Source organism: Lepisosteus platostomus, chromosome 5 (assembly GCF_059453375.1).
Source record: "Lepisosteus platostomus isolate fLepPlt1 chromosome 5, fLepPlt1.hap1, whole genome shotgun sequence".
NCBI lineage: Eukaryota > Metazoa > Chordata > Actinopteri > Semionotiformes > Lepisosteidae > Lepisosteus > Lepisosteus platostomus.
This window is the reverse complement of record NC_142615.1, coordinates 15333619-15347108: the sequence shown is the minus strand read 5'-3', so window position 1 is coordinate 15347108 and position 13490 is coordinate 15333619. Positions and strand designations below refer to the sequence as shown.

At 47.4% G+C, this 13490-nt stretch overlaps 3 non-coding genes and 1 pseudogene across 3 annotated transcripts; 3 read left to right on the top strand and 1 right to left on the bottom strand.

Annotated features, from left to right (window-relative positions):
- Nucleotides 1-2545: 2545 nt before the first annotated feature.
- Nucleotides 2546-2617, top strand: trnad-guc (transfer RNA aspartic acid (anticodon GUC)). The gene has a single exon. It is a non-coding gene; the product is annotated as a tRNA-Asp (tRNA).
- A 616-nt stretch (nt 2618-3233) lies between these two features.
- trnav-cac (transfer RNA valine (anticodon CAC)) lies at nt 3234-3306 on the bottom strand. Its single transcript has one exon. It is a non-coding gene; the product is annotated as a tRNA-Val (tRNA).
- Nucleotides 3307-3946: 640 nt separating this feature from the next.
- Nucleotides 3947-4018, top strand: trnah-gug (transfer RNA histidin (anticodon GUG)). The gene has a single exon. It is a non-coding gene; the product is annotated as a tRNA-His (tRNA).
- A 7789-nt stretch (nt 4019-11807) lies between these two features.
- LOC148664000 (5S ribosomal RNA) lies at nt 11808-11926 on the top strand (annotated as a pseudogene).
- The last annotated feature ends 1564 nt before the right edge of the window (nt 11927-13490 follow it).

Sequence of the window (13490 nt, the reverse complement as noted above, 5' to 3'; positions counted from 1 at the left end):
ATAGCGGAAGAAAGTAGTCGAGGAGTGCTGTTAAGAAGCAGAGTGCAGTTCTTGGAAGAAAATGAGAAGTGTACTTGCTTCTTTTTCAGGAAAGTGGTAGGCTCCATTTCTGTCATGGAAAGTGTAGTTGATGAGGAGGGAAGAGAGAGAACAGAGCCGAGTGCTATCCTCTCCTGCATCGAGGCCTTCTTGTCACGGACGTCCAAGGGGACTAACCGTGGGGAGCAGGAGGGCGGAAAAAGACCCATATGCTTAGCGGCGATACGGGAAAAAGGCCCGGGCTCATTAGTGCAAAGAGTTCAGGAATGCCGTATAGAAACCTGTGCCCTCAGGGAGCGGACGTGGGGCGCCCTGGTGCTAGGCGGGTCTCAGGACATCCGAACGTCAGTGCTGAGCGAGGACAGAGTGCAAGACCCTGAAATATTTAGCCAAGGGAAAGAGAGGGACAGGAAGGACAGCAGACCAGAAACTAGGGATAGGACATAGAAGGACCGCCCTCTGGCTGCAGAGGGCGTGACACTTCTACTCAAGACTGTACAGCTCTACAGAGGTAAAGGATGAAGAAATTCATTTTTTTACCTCAAAGCTAGAAAACGTTTTGAGTGAAGAAGATAGGGAAGTACTTGAGGGGGATTTGACAGTAGAAGAGCTGAGAGGCTATGGAGAGCTTACAGAAGGGGAAAACGCCGGGTGCTGACAGGCTCCCTAAAGGGGTGTCTGCTTTTACTACTTGCACGAATGAAGGCAAAAAAAAAGCCAATCGATGTGAACGAATGGCGCTTTACAGAGGAGTACTGCCTGACTGGATCGTTGATGAACGACAGAGGCCACTCCGACCTCTTCTCGGTTTTCTTCAATGACTTAATAAGGATCTTCTTCACATTCGCCCATGCAGGGGAAGCCAGTTACACCAAAGCAAACGCAGGAAAGTGCATTTGAAGCAGAGACCAGGAGGGACTTGTTTACACCGACAGTGGGCGGAGAATGGAACAATGCGCCCAGCCCTGTTGCTGGAGCCGATTCTTGATGAGCTCTTGGGCTCACTAAGAGGCCCCCGCTGGATGCTAATCTTTCTGTTGTTCTTGCAGGTCCTGCGCTGCTTTTGAGCCGACAGAGCTCGTCCTGGTTTGCCGGCACAGCCCAATTGCAAATGATCGGCTCCGCGTACAGAAGGAACGTGCATTTGGTACAAGAGTGCACGAAGGCACCGTAAATACATTGGGAACAAATGACCGGTTGCTCAAGACCTCTGTGAAGTACAGGAGCGTGCAACACGAGGCTGTTTCCGCCCGGTCTCGAACCGGGGACCTCTCACGTGTTAGGCGAACGTGATAGCCGCTACACTACGGAAACCTGCAGGGACTGCTGCTGGTGTCTCGCTTGCGTTTCGGGCTGAGAAAGGGACGCGTCACTTTAGGAAGGGGGCGCTGGAGAGAGGAACAAAGGGCGCGATGAAACAAAATGCCGAAACCCGGGATCTTTAGATCTTCAGTCTAACGCTCTCCCAACTGAGCTATTTCGGCGGTGCAAAGAGCACACAGCCACCTGCTCCAGCCTTCCTGTGTTGTGGCATGAGCGCACCAAGAGTAGCGGGAGAGTGTTGCAGGAATGTCACTCAGAAGGAAAGCCACCCAGCTGCGCCCTCTGAGCTCTGTCCAGCGCATCTTCCTCGCATGGACTCCTGCCTGCGACGGGCAGGAAACAATTAGCAAGAACAGAACGACACCCCATGGGTGTCTCATGACCGCACCTTAGGTTGTGACAAGTGCAGGTGTGAGGGGTTGCCGGGCTACTTTGGAGCAGAGCTTGGGCGGAGGGGGGGCGGGAAAGCAGACAAAGAGGTGACACCTCAAGGTCTGCACGATCACAGCTCTCCGCCGCCCCAGGCTTCCGCTCGATAAGCTACTGGACACACCCGCCCCTCCTCACACAGACCGTGGAAAAGCCCCCGAGTGGGAGGGCTCTCTCTTCCTCCCAGGAGCTCTTGGACACAACGCACAGACAGGGCGCGGGGAGCCGCCGCCTGCAAACACGGCTCCAGGCAGGACTCCGCTCCGCAGGAGCCGCAAAGCAGAGGAGATGGGGGCAGCTTAGCTCCTGTGCAGAGACCTGAGCTGTTGTTGCTGCGAACGCTGTCTTTTCTGCACTCGGGGTAGGAGTGAATGTTGAGATGCCCTTAGAAATGAAGCAGAGCACTTCAACGGCACGGGTGTGTGTGCGTGCACCCTGGTGATTCTGGGAGACAGATCGAACCTGGGCTAAAAGAGAGGGGGCTTAGCCCTCTTCCATTTGCTAGTTCAAAGTTGTACAACCCATTTGTATCTGCTAGTCGGCGCAGTCGTCGTGCACAAAGAACGCTTTGAAAAGCGTCTAAGGCAAGTCATTCCTAGTTGGTCGTTTGTGTTTTCCGTTCAGACGCGAAATGCTGAAATGATCTCTCGGCTCCTCGGTTGTCTTTTCTGCTCCGTAAAGGAATCACAGCACGCGTCGGCTTCCAGCATGCTGGGTCGTGACACGATGCCGGGGGTTGGAAAGAGCGATGTCTTCCTCGTTAGTATAGTGGTAAGTATCCCCGCCTGTCACGCGGGAGACCGGGGTTCGATTCCCCGACGGGGAGTAGCTTTTCTTTCACCTCCTTAGAGAAATGACTGCCTTTCACTTCTCTGTTTTCTTTCACAGCGTCGTGCACCTTTTCATTGCTCTCGCTTTCAGAGCCTCCGCACGGCACACGACTCGACATCAGGAAGCACATTGAAGTGAAAGCAGGAAGCGCTGCGACATGCACTGTGCAGATCCCGCCACACTAAGAGGTGAGTGGGTCTGTTCGATGCACAAAGAACGCTTTGAGAAGCGTCAAAGGCAAGTCATTCCGAGTTGGTCGTTTATGTTTTCCGTTCAGACGCGAAATGCTGAAATGATCTCTCGGCTCCTCGGTTGTCATTTCTGCTCCGTAAAGGAATCACAGCACGCGTCGGCTTCCAGCACGGTGGGTCGGGACACGATGCCGGGGGTCGGAGAGAGCGATGTCTTCCTCGTTAGTATAGGACCTGTCACCTGTCCCCACCTGTCACGCGGGAGACTGGGGTACATCAGGACGCGCATTGAAGTGAAAGCAGGATGCGCTGTGACATGCACTGTGCAGATCCCGCCACACTAAGAGGTGAGTGGGTCTGTTCGATTACAACGCTAGGCGAACCCCCAATCCCCTTTTGTGCCTGGCGACAAAAGATGTCTGTTTCCACCCGGTTTTGAACCGGGGACCTTTCGCGTGTGAGGCGAACGTGATAACCACTACACTACGGAAACGGTGGTAAGACGTGCCCAGCGGCCCAGCGCTGAGCTTCACCAATGCGATTCAGCTGCTTCCAGTGCCTTTATTGGAGTGCGCTGATGGACCGTGCTCTCTCTCCAGAGACCAGCACGCCTGTCATGGACGGAGCAGGAAAGGCGGCGCCACATTCTACAGCCCTCTCCACGCAATCGACGAAATCGGGCTACTGAAGTGGAGAAAATCGCCTCTCCAGAAAGTGCAAATATCATCTTGGAGACTATAAATCCTATTGCCGAAGGTCAGCCCTGTCTACCAGAGTAACCCTCCCACAGCGATGATCAGCTCGTCTCACACGCGAGAAGTTTCGGTTGGAAACAAGCTCCCCCTCTTCTCGCACGTTTTGCACGTTCGAGTAGTTTTAATGCGGCTCTTTCGTACACGGTGCTGATCTTTTGGAAAGCAGGAGGCAAAACCGAGTCGAACCGCCTGGGTGAAAACCAGGAACCCTAACCGCTAGACCATATGGCAGCGAACAACCATGCTGTTCCCGGCATCATGCAAGCAAACTACATAAATATGAGAAAACACGCAAGAGAGTTGTCAGGACTTTTCCGAATTATGTCACACGAAGAGAGCACAGCCCTTTCCGCCCTGCCGCGTGTGTCTCGGTAACTCGCTGTGATAGTATAGTGGTCAGTACTTTGCGTTGTGGCCGCAACAACCCTGGTTCGAATCCGGGTCACGGCAGAATAGGGGCGTCTGCTTTTACTACTCGCACGAATGAAGGCAAAAAAAAGCCAATCGATGTGAACGAACGGCGCTTTACAGAGGAGTACTGCCTGACTGGATCGTTGATGAACGACAGAGGCCACTCCGACCTCTTCTCGGTTTTCTTCAATGACTTACTAAGGATCTTCTTCACATTCGCCCATGCAGGGGAAGCCAGTTACACCAAAGCAAACGCAGGAAAGTGCATTTCAAGCAGAGACCAGGAGGGACTTGTTTACACCGAGAGTGGGCGGAGAATGGAACAATGCGCCCAGCCCTGTTGCTGGAGCCGATTCTTGATGAGCTCTTGGGCTCACTAAGAGGCCCCCGCTGGATGCTAATCTTTCTGTTGTTCTTGCAGGTCCTGCGCTGCTTTTGAGCCGACAGAGCTCGTCCTGGTCTGTCGGCACAGCCCAATTGCAAATGATCGGCTCCGCGTACAGAAGGAACGTGCGTTTGGTACAAGAGTGCACGAAGGCACCGGAAATACATTGGGAACAAATGAGCGGTCGCTCAAGACCTCTGTGAAGTACAGGAGCGTGCAAAACGAGGCTGTTTCCACCCGGTCTCGAACCGGGGACCTTTCGCGTGTTAGCCGCTATACTACGGAAACCTGAAGGGACCGCTGCTGGTGTCTCGCTTGCGTTTCGGGCTGAGAATGGGACGCGTCACTTTAGGCAGGGGGTGCTGGAGAGAGGAACAAAGGGCGCGATGAAACAAAATACCGAAACCCGGGATCTTTAGATCTTCAGTCTAATGCTCTCCCAACTGAGCTATTTCAGCGGTGCGCAAAGCCCACAGCCACCTGCTCCAGCCTTCCTGTGTTGTGGCATGAGCGCACCAAGAGTAGCGGGAGAGTGTTGCAGGAACGTCACTCAGAAGGAAAGCCACCCAGCTGCGCCCTCTGAGCTCTGTCCAGCGCATCTTCCTCGCATTGACTCCTGCCTGCGAAAGGCAGGAAACAATTAGCAAGAACAGAACGACACCCCATGGGTGTCTCATGACCGCACCTTAGGTTGTGACAAGTGCAGGTGTGAGGGGTTGACGGGCTACTTTGGAGCAGAGCTTGGGCGGAGGGGGGGCGGGAAAGCAGACAAAGAGGTGACACCTCAAGGTCTGCACGATCAGAGCTCTCCGCCGCCCCAGGCTTCCGCTCGATAAGCTACTGGACACACCCGCCCCTCCTCACACAGACCGTGGAAAAGCCCCCGAGTGGGAGGGCTCTCTCTTCCTCCCAGGAGCTCTTGGACATGACGCACAGACAGGGCGCGGGGAGCCACAGCCTGCAAACACGGCTCCAGGCAGGACTCCACTCCGCAGGAGCCGCAGAGCAGAGGAGATGAGGGCAGCTTAGCTCCTGTGCAGAGACCTGAGCTGTTGTTGCTGTGGATGCTGTCTTTTCTGCACTCGGGGTAGGACATCAGGAAGCACATTGAAGCGCTGCGACATGCACTGTACAGATCCCGCCACTACTGGGCCCGATTTCCCCGGATCGAAACCGGGCGGAAACAGGCCCGTTTCGTTTGTTGCACGCACACTGTTTAGGGATTCGCCTAGCGCTGTGATCGAACAGACCCACTCACCTCTTAGTGTGGCGGGTCTGCACAGTGCATGTCACAGCGCATCCTGCTTTCACTTCAATGCATGTCCTGATGAACCCTGGTCTCCCGCGTGACAGGTGGGGATACTTGCCACTATACTAACGAGGAAGACATCGCTCTCTGCTTAGTGTGCAAAACACTTACTTGCAGCATTGTGGGTGCTGTGGTTTAAATGCTATTGGTTTGTGAACAGAATACCCCTATCCCAGTACATTGTGCCACATTAAATAAACACACGAGAAAAAGAGATTCAGAACGCAAAGCTGTGTCAGTGTTCTGTGTAAAAAATCGGTTTGAACATCATGGGAGCTGTTTTTAATAAGCTGCTGAGTAAAGAATATTTTAATCTTCTTGCTGTCAGTAGTATTTTGCATATAGTTGACTCTTACCTGAATGAAAACAGGACGTAAAGGAAGGGTTTCAGAATTCAGACAAAGCTTTATTCCCGTGCTTACAGTCTGGGTAATTGGAGACTGCACAGTTATGCTTCCTATGGTCATATACGGGTTTTTCGCATGAAGCCGTATTGAACAGTATTTCTCGCGTTGTGAACTTGTGTATACAGCGGTCCCCCGGGTTCCAGTTAGTGCGTAATTACTCATCGATGAAAAACCGGAGGTTTAAAAAAAGATAATTAGCTCACTGATACTTTGATGTAGAGGCTGTGGAAATATCCACGTCGTGGTCTTTAAAATGCATTTGGTTTGAAGGCGTTCTGTGCTTCCGTTGCGAAGATATGGACAAAAGAATATTCGTGCTTGGTCCAAAAAATGTAATATAAACGAAAAAGTAAAGGCTGAGAAAGCATTCACAATGTATTTTATGCACAAAGCAAGTATTCTCGCGATTCTAAGAGGTTTCGTGTAAACGCTACAGGCGTGCCAAAATCGTTTTCGAACTTCAAGCTAACTTTACCCCGGTCTGGTACCATAGGTCACGTACAGTAGCTTAAAATCCCAGTCATGTTTTTTTTTCTATCTTGTGGTACATAACGTACCATTTCGGACTATCACAAAGGGCTTGATTTCGTTAAATGCATGTATTCATTTCCTTTCTGGAAAACTTGTATTTCAAGAAATTCACACAGCTTGCGAGAAATTAAATTCAATTCTTGATTATCAGTGCAGAAGAAATATTGCCAGCTGGCAAAAAAATATTTTTTTTTAACCGGAAAGTTGTGATGTGAGACACGAACCCACCATTCCGTCTGTGTGGCGCATTCGGTTGTTAACTGAAAAGTCGGTGGTTTGAGTCCACCAAAGGATAGGTTTCTGTTGCGATGTAAACATTGTCTTCGCAAAGGTCGATTGGATTTCTCAGCGAAACCTTTACCATTTTAATATTTGCAGGAAATGCGAGTGCTTAACAGGTGTCAGAATTACCGGGAAATGTCCAGTTACTGTATGCCCAACATCGCAACTCCCCAGAAAACCATATTCACCCAAGAAAAGAGTTGAAGGATCTGATGAGGTTAGTTATGAAAGTTATGAAAGGAAGTTGATGTGGAGCTGTTAGCCGTAAAAACTCCTTAATGTCCTTAATGTCTTTGATGTTGTCATCAGCGATAAACTGCATTCAGCAAAGATAAAAAGAAAATTATCTTTGCTTACTGCCCTGTCTTTCTCACACCTGAAGAAGGCTCCACAGCCGAAACATTGTGATTCTTTTCTTCTCTTTTCAGCAGGAATAGTCCTTTACTTGTTCCTTTGCAGCCTACGCATGCTGACGCAGCTACCCACCCGATATCTAACATTCTATAATCACAACTATGAATGTCCACTTTGGGTATTTTTTCCATGATTATTTATTATTATTATTTATTCTGTCATTGAAGCATATTTTATGTCATACTGAAGTGTCATAATCACTGAAAAAATATTGTTTTCATTTAGAAAGTAAGAAAATGATAAATCACTAGGAATTGCATTTAGCCTATTCTGATCTAGATTTTCTATATACTTTAACATGCCATGTTCACAATGTCACAACTCATAAATGAAACAGTGAAGTGTTGTAATTACAAATGTACATAGTGCCGGGACATTGAGATGTTTTGGTAATGAGGAAGGAGGGACATGCAATGTTCACAGGGTCAAATTTATAAAACGCTACAGTAAAATTTCTTGTATTTCGGGATTATGAGAGCCTGTTACATTGTGTCTCACACCTCAGTGTCAGAATTTTGAGACATTTTTATAACCAGGGGTAGGTTCATAGCAATAAGCAGAAAGTGCGATCATCCTTTGCTCATCCTCGGTTAACCATATATTCTCATATGCCATGTTCTGAATGTCCCATTTAAAACTGCTATATTAAAATTAAGACTTTTTATGATCAGAAGGCAAGGTTGTGGTAAATATGCATAAAGTGCAAGTGAACTTATGTTTTGCCTTTGTCTTGTTATTGTGAGTTTTGAAAATTGGTTTTCGATTTTCTGAAATGTGTTTCACACAAAAATGCAATTTGGATAGTCACTACTTATATATTCCCCTTTACTGAGGATATGTACAGTAATCCATCCCGATTAGTACTTTTAAAAATTACTGTAGAGAGCCATCAGAAAGGGAATGAAAACTTGCATTAAACAAAATCAAGCTGCATGTAATCATCCATAGTGATACATTTTGTAAGACAAGACAGGAAGAAAGACACTGCTGGGATTTGAACGCAGAATCTCCTGTTTAATAGGAAAACACTTTAACCAAATCAGCCAAGATGCTGTCAGAGTATTAACATCATGTCTGCATCAGTGATTACAGCTGACTATCGCTGGAGGACAGTGAAGTCAGCCTGCATAATGAGGGGGAAGAGACTGACCTCTGTGATGCACTATAGAGTTACACTAACCTTCTATCCAACTGTTCTATGCTGCATTCTATCCTAGTGGTAAATATTGGTTTCCGTGCGTGTAATATTCCTTTTTTTGTCAAATATTTTCAAGCACAAATTTTGCTGTTGAAAATAAGCCTTGTGGTTTTCAATGTTGTGATCCTTTTCCCCCAGTGTCACCCAAATTGATACACTGTGCTTTGGCAATTCTTCAGGCAATATTGTTTAGAGGAGCTCAGTTGAATTAGTTTGCGTATATAAAGTATTTATTTTCCCTTTAATCCTTTAAAACATATGACATTTTCAAAACATTGTATCTTTCTTCCTACTAATTGTAGCGGCAATGCTTGTTAATAAGACAGAATTAAGTGTTGCTGTGCTTTCCCAAATGAGGCCCCATCTCTCTCTTCATCTCTGTGGTGCAGCCACAGAGAAGCTATTCAGGCAGGCTGATTTAAAGATGTTTTCTTTTGATAAGGGACAGCTCCCAAATGGGAATGCATTTAGCTTAGCCTGGCTATCATGATCAATGGGCATCCATTGGCGCCTATCTGTCTAGGGAGTGCCAGATGGACATCTGGACTGCATTCCTAAGTGTCAGGAGTAAGTGACTCATATCTCACCTTGATCAACCAATCAGGGACTGGTAGGGCAGAGTAACCCACGTGGGTCTCTGATGCCCATGAAACTTTCATCCAATAAACGAGCTGAAGTTCCTCCAGGTAAAAACAGGCAACACAAAGCTCCAAGACTATTCTAAAGGGAATTCAAAGGAGAATTCCAGGGCTGTGAGATAATTCCAGGGCGGGACGGCCTAGGAGCAGAAAGGCTCCCAAGGGCAGAACATTCTCGCAGCGCGCCTCCTGACCATCCTGAGACTCAGCCTGGACAACCACGGAACGGCCAGTGTGTCCGAGTGCCAGAACTTTGCTTTGTTCTAAGTGTCGAGAGCGGAGGTAGCCAGAGAGTAACCAAAGGATCCACCCGAGGTTAGCACCAGCAGCAAGCCTCGTGAACAGGTCGGAACTGTGGACAGCTGAATCACTATTCAGAACTATCGCTTCATCAGGAACGAACTGGTCTTCTTCCTGACTTGCTGGGACCCACAGTCATCTTTTCTCCTGTGCACAAACTTCGCTAGTTTCAGCCAAAACTAACTAGCCGGTCTTCAGAGAGCATCAGCAGCGCAACGTCTCAAGCCACACAGCACAGCCATGCACGGAGCCATTGAGCCCGCAAGAGACCTAAATCCCCAGAGATTGGATGAGTATTCCACTTCACTGCATTACTGCTCGATAATTCAATTGTTATCCCAACCAGTTGATATCAATTTAATTCCTAAGAGTTATGTTCTTGTTTTGAGTATCTAATGTAGAAGTTTTAAACAAGTTCAATTACGATTCTAAATGAATGATATACTGAACGTATGTCCTCTTGATATGTGTAACTGTAACTGAATGAATATATATCTTTTGTATTCTGATAACCTTTACGAAAAGATCTGTTAAGTTTACATGCATATTCCATATATTGATAAATGTATCCTCGTGTATTAGTACCTGTGTGTGCGTTTTTTGAGTTATATCGCATGGTTGGATTCTAAGACCATTAAAAGAATCAATTTTGTGATTTACTGCCACAATTAATAATTGTCCCAGTAAATGCCCAAACCCCTACAGAACTGGTGCCTCGTGAGAGCACACTACAACAGTGTGTGATCTCCTGTCCCAGCCTGAGGAGCAGACAGCGAGCCTGTCTCTCAATAATAATAATACAGTGTGTCATTTCCTGCCCCAACCAGAGGAACAGACAGTGAGCATGTCTCTCAACAATAATATGAATAAACTGTGTGATCTCCTGTCCCAGCCTGAGGAACAGTCAGCCCGTCTCTCAATAATAATCCTAATAATAATAAGTTTTCCTATCAGTTTTCCTATTCACCACCACACCCCCGTCTCATCCTACTTAAGCACATGTCTTTCCCTACCTCCTTGCTCAGTATTGGTTTCCCTTTCGAGCTTCCTGGTTGCCCTACTCCTTCTTCTACCTAGTGTTCTTCTTGGCTTTCCGTTTATGGTTTTTCCCCTTTTGACTACAGCTTTTCGGATCACGGCTTGGCTTCGTTACTCACGCTCTGTTTTGGATCTCTGGCTACCCCTGGACTATCGGATTGCTCTATTGTCTACGATTTCGGATCACGCTTTGACTTCGGTAACTCGTTCCCTTTTGGATCTCTGGCTTCCCCTGGACTCTCGGCTCGTTCCTTCGACTACGGCTTTCTTTGGATCACGGCTTGGCTTTGTCAGCTCCTGCAAGTGGGTTCTCTCACTGGTTTCGGTTTCTCTTACCGAATCCGTAACATATACGATGTGTGATCTCCTGTCCCAACCTGAGGATCAGACAGGAGTGAGCCAGTCTCTCAATAATAATAATACAGTGTGTGACTTCCTTTCCCAGCCTGAGGAAAAGACAGTGAGCCTGTCTCTCAATAATAATAATACAGTGTGTGTCTTCCTGTCCCAGCCTGAGGAGCAGACAGCGAGCCTGTCTCTCAATAATAATAATACAGTGTGTGACCTCCTGTCCCAGCCTGAGGAGCAGACAGCGAGCCTGTCTCTCAATAATAATAATACAGTGTGTCATTTCCTGTCCCAGCCTGAGGAACAGACAGTGATCCTGTCTCTCAATAATAATAGAACAGTGTGTGATCTCAAGTCCCAGCCAGAGGAACAGACAGTGAGCCTGTATCTCAATAATAATAATAATAATAATAATAATAATAATAATAATAATAATAATAATAATAATAATAATAATAATAATAATACAGTGTGTGATCTCCTGTCCCAGCCTGGGGAACACTGAGCCTGTCTCTCAAAACTAATAATACAGTGTGTCATTTCCTGCCCCCGCCAGAGGAATAGACAGTGAGCATGTCTCTCAACAATAATATTAATAAACTATGTGATCTCCTGTCCCAGCATGAGGAACAGACAGTGAGCTTGTCTCTCAATAATAATACAGTGTGTGATCTTCTGTCCCAGTCTGGGGAATAGAAAGTGAGCCTGTCTCTCAGTTATAATAATATAGTATGTGATCCACTGTCCCAGCCTGAGGAACAGACAGGAGTGAGCCCGTCTCTCAATAATAATACAGTGTGTGATCTCTTGTCCCAACCTGAGGAACAGACAGGAGTGAGCCAGTCTCTCAATAATAATAAAGCAGATTATGATCTCCTGTCCCAGCCTGAGGAACAGACAGTGAGTCTGTCTCTCAAAAATAATAATACAGTGTGTGACCTCCTCTCCCAGTCAGGCGAGTCAGGCGCCATGGCTTTCGATTGCAGCCACACCACCCTTAATGTGCCCGATCTTGTCTGATGTCGGAAGCTAAGCATGGTTGGGCCTGGTTAGTACTTGGGTGAGAGACCACCTGGGAATACCAGGTGCTGCAAGCTCTTACTCTCTCAGCCAGCAGAGGTTGCCATTGGTGCCGTAGACTTTGGGAGGAAAATTTGGAGGATGGAAAGTTGATCTATAGCCTCAGCTCTAGAGGTGTTTTGTTGCTATGGCATGTGTGTGACCCATATAAAAAAAAACCCGTTTGTAAAACGAATATCGAAGCTGCCTCTAAATCTGCAAATGAAGATGAGTCGATAAACCACTTGTTTTTCGTATAACTATACATATATTCATTTATTACTGATTTCATTCATTGAGCACAGATCCAATAGAGGTACAGCCATTCACTGTTTGACATGTCTGCACTGGTACAGAACCTAGCAATCAGAAAACGGGTGAAACTGCCTTGAGAATTAGCATACAGTACCGAGGCCCCCATGACCAAATAAAGGCTAACCTCGATAATCAGCCTAAATAATGCAGACTACAGCAAAACGACTGACTTTGAAAAGGGAATGAATGTCCGGAAGGAGTAGTGTAACCAGCTTGAAATGCTTCTCCGGACCTCTAACTAAAAGAAACCGGGAACCAGCAGTGGCATCGACTCCTTTCGAACTGGGATCCTATCGCAGCTCGTGGTGTTGTAACTCTTCCGTATCTGATATTGGACCAAGCACATCAGGGGAGAGCGTGAACGCAGTCCCCCACTACCAGAAATTATGCAGTCGAGATTCCCACATTTGGGGAATTCGCAGGGGTCAGCACAGCAATGGCCGAGTCTCGCTCTGGGTGAACCGATTTCGATTTTTAAGAACTTTATTTTCTTTTCACAAAAAAATACAGGACATCACAAATTAGAAAGCTTTACATTAATATACATATTTAAAACAGTATATATGATCACATCTCATTACATTTTGACACGGTACCAGTTACATAGCAACAATATATTTTTTGCTGGTGCAAATCACATTCTTTACTTAAACATGATAATGTTTTTCACAGTTTCTTGAGATATTGACCTATGCTCTCTATTTCCCCCAGATTTTCTGCTTCCTCCCTCCCTTCTCTCCACAGATCTCTGAGGTAATAGTTCTCTCGGGTGATGAACAGGGCCAGGCTACCTGCTGCCTTGACTGGGACCTCGATGCCTTTGAACAGCCCCATGTTCCTCACTCTCCACAGGGCGTCTTTCCCACTGTTCACCACGGCCCAGATCCTGTCAAACTTCCTCCTGACGTGTTTGACAAAAGCAGCGGTCAGGGTAAATTGGGGCGAGAGAGCTTGCAACCAATCTTCAAACTGTGCCCAGAAGGCCTTAGCAAAAAGCAGGACCACAGGAGATGGGTCACAGTCTCCTCCTCGCCGCAGCCCACCCTAACGCAGCGAGGGCTGGGGGTGAGGCCCCTACGGTTCAAGAAAGTTCGTACCTGTAAGCACTGGTGGACGACACTCCAGGCTAAATCTCTGTGAATGTTACACAGAAACTTAGAGGATGTGTGTTTCCACACCTTCCTTGTTTGGGCTGATGTTAAAATGCCCACAGGGGTGTAACGAAATCTTCCAGTTTTTGGACGCTGACATCTCGGAGGGGAATATGGCCAATTGGGCGAGATCTTA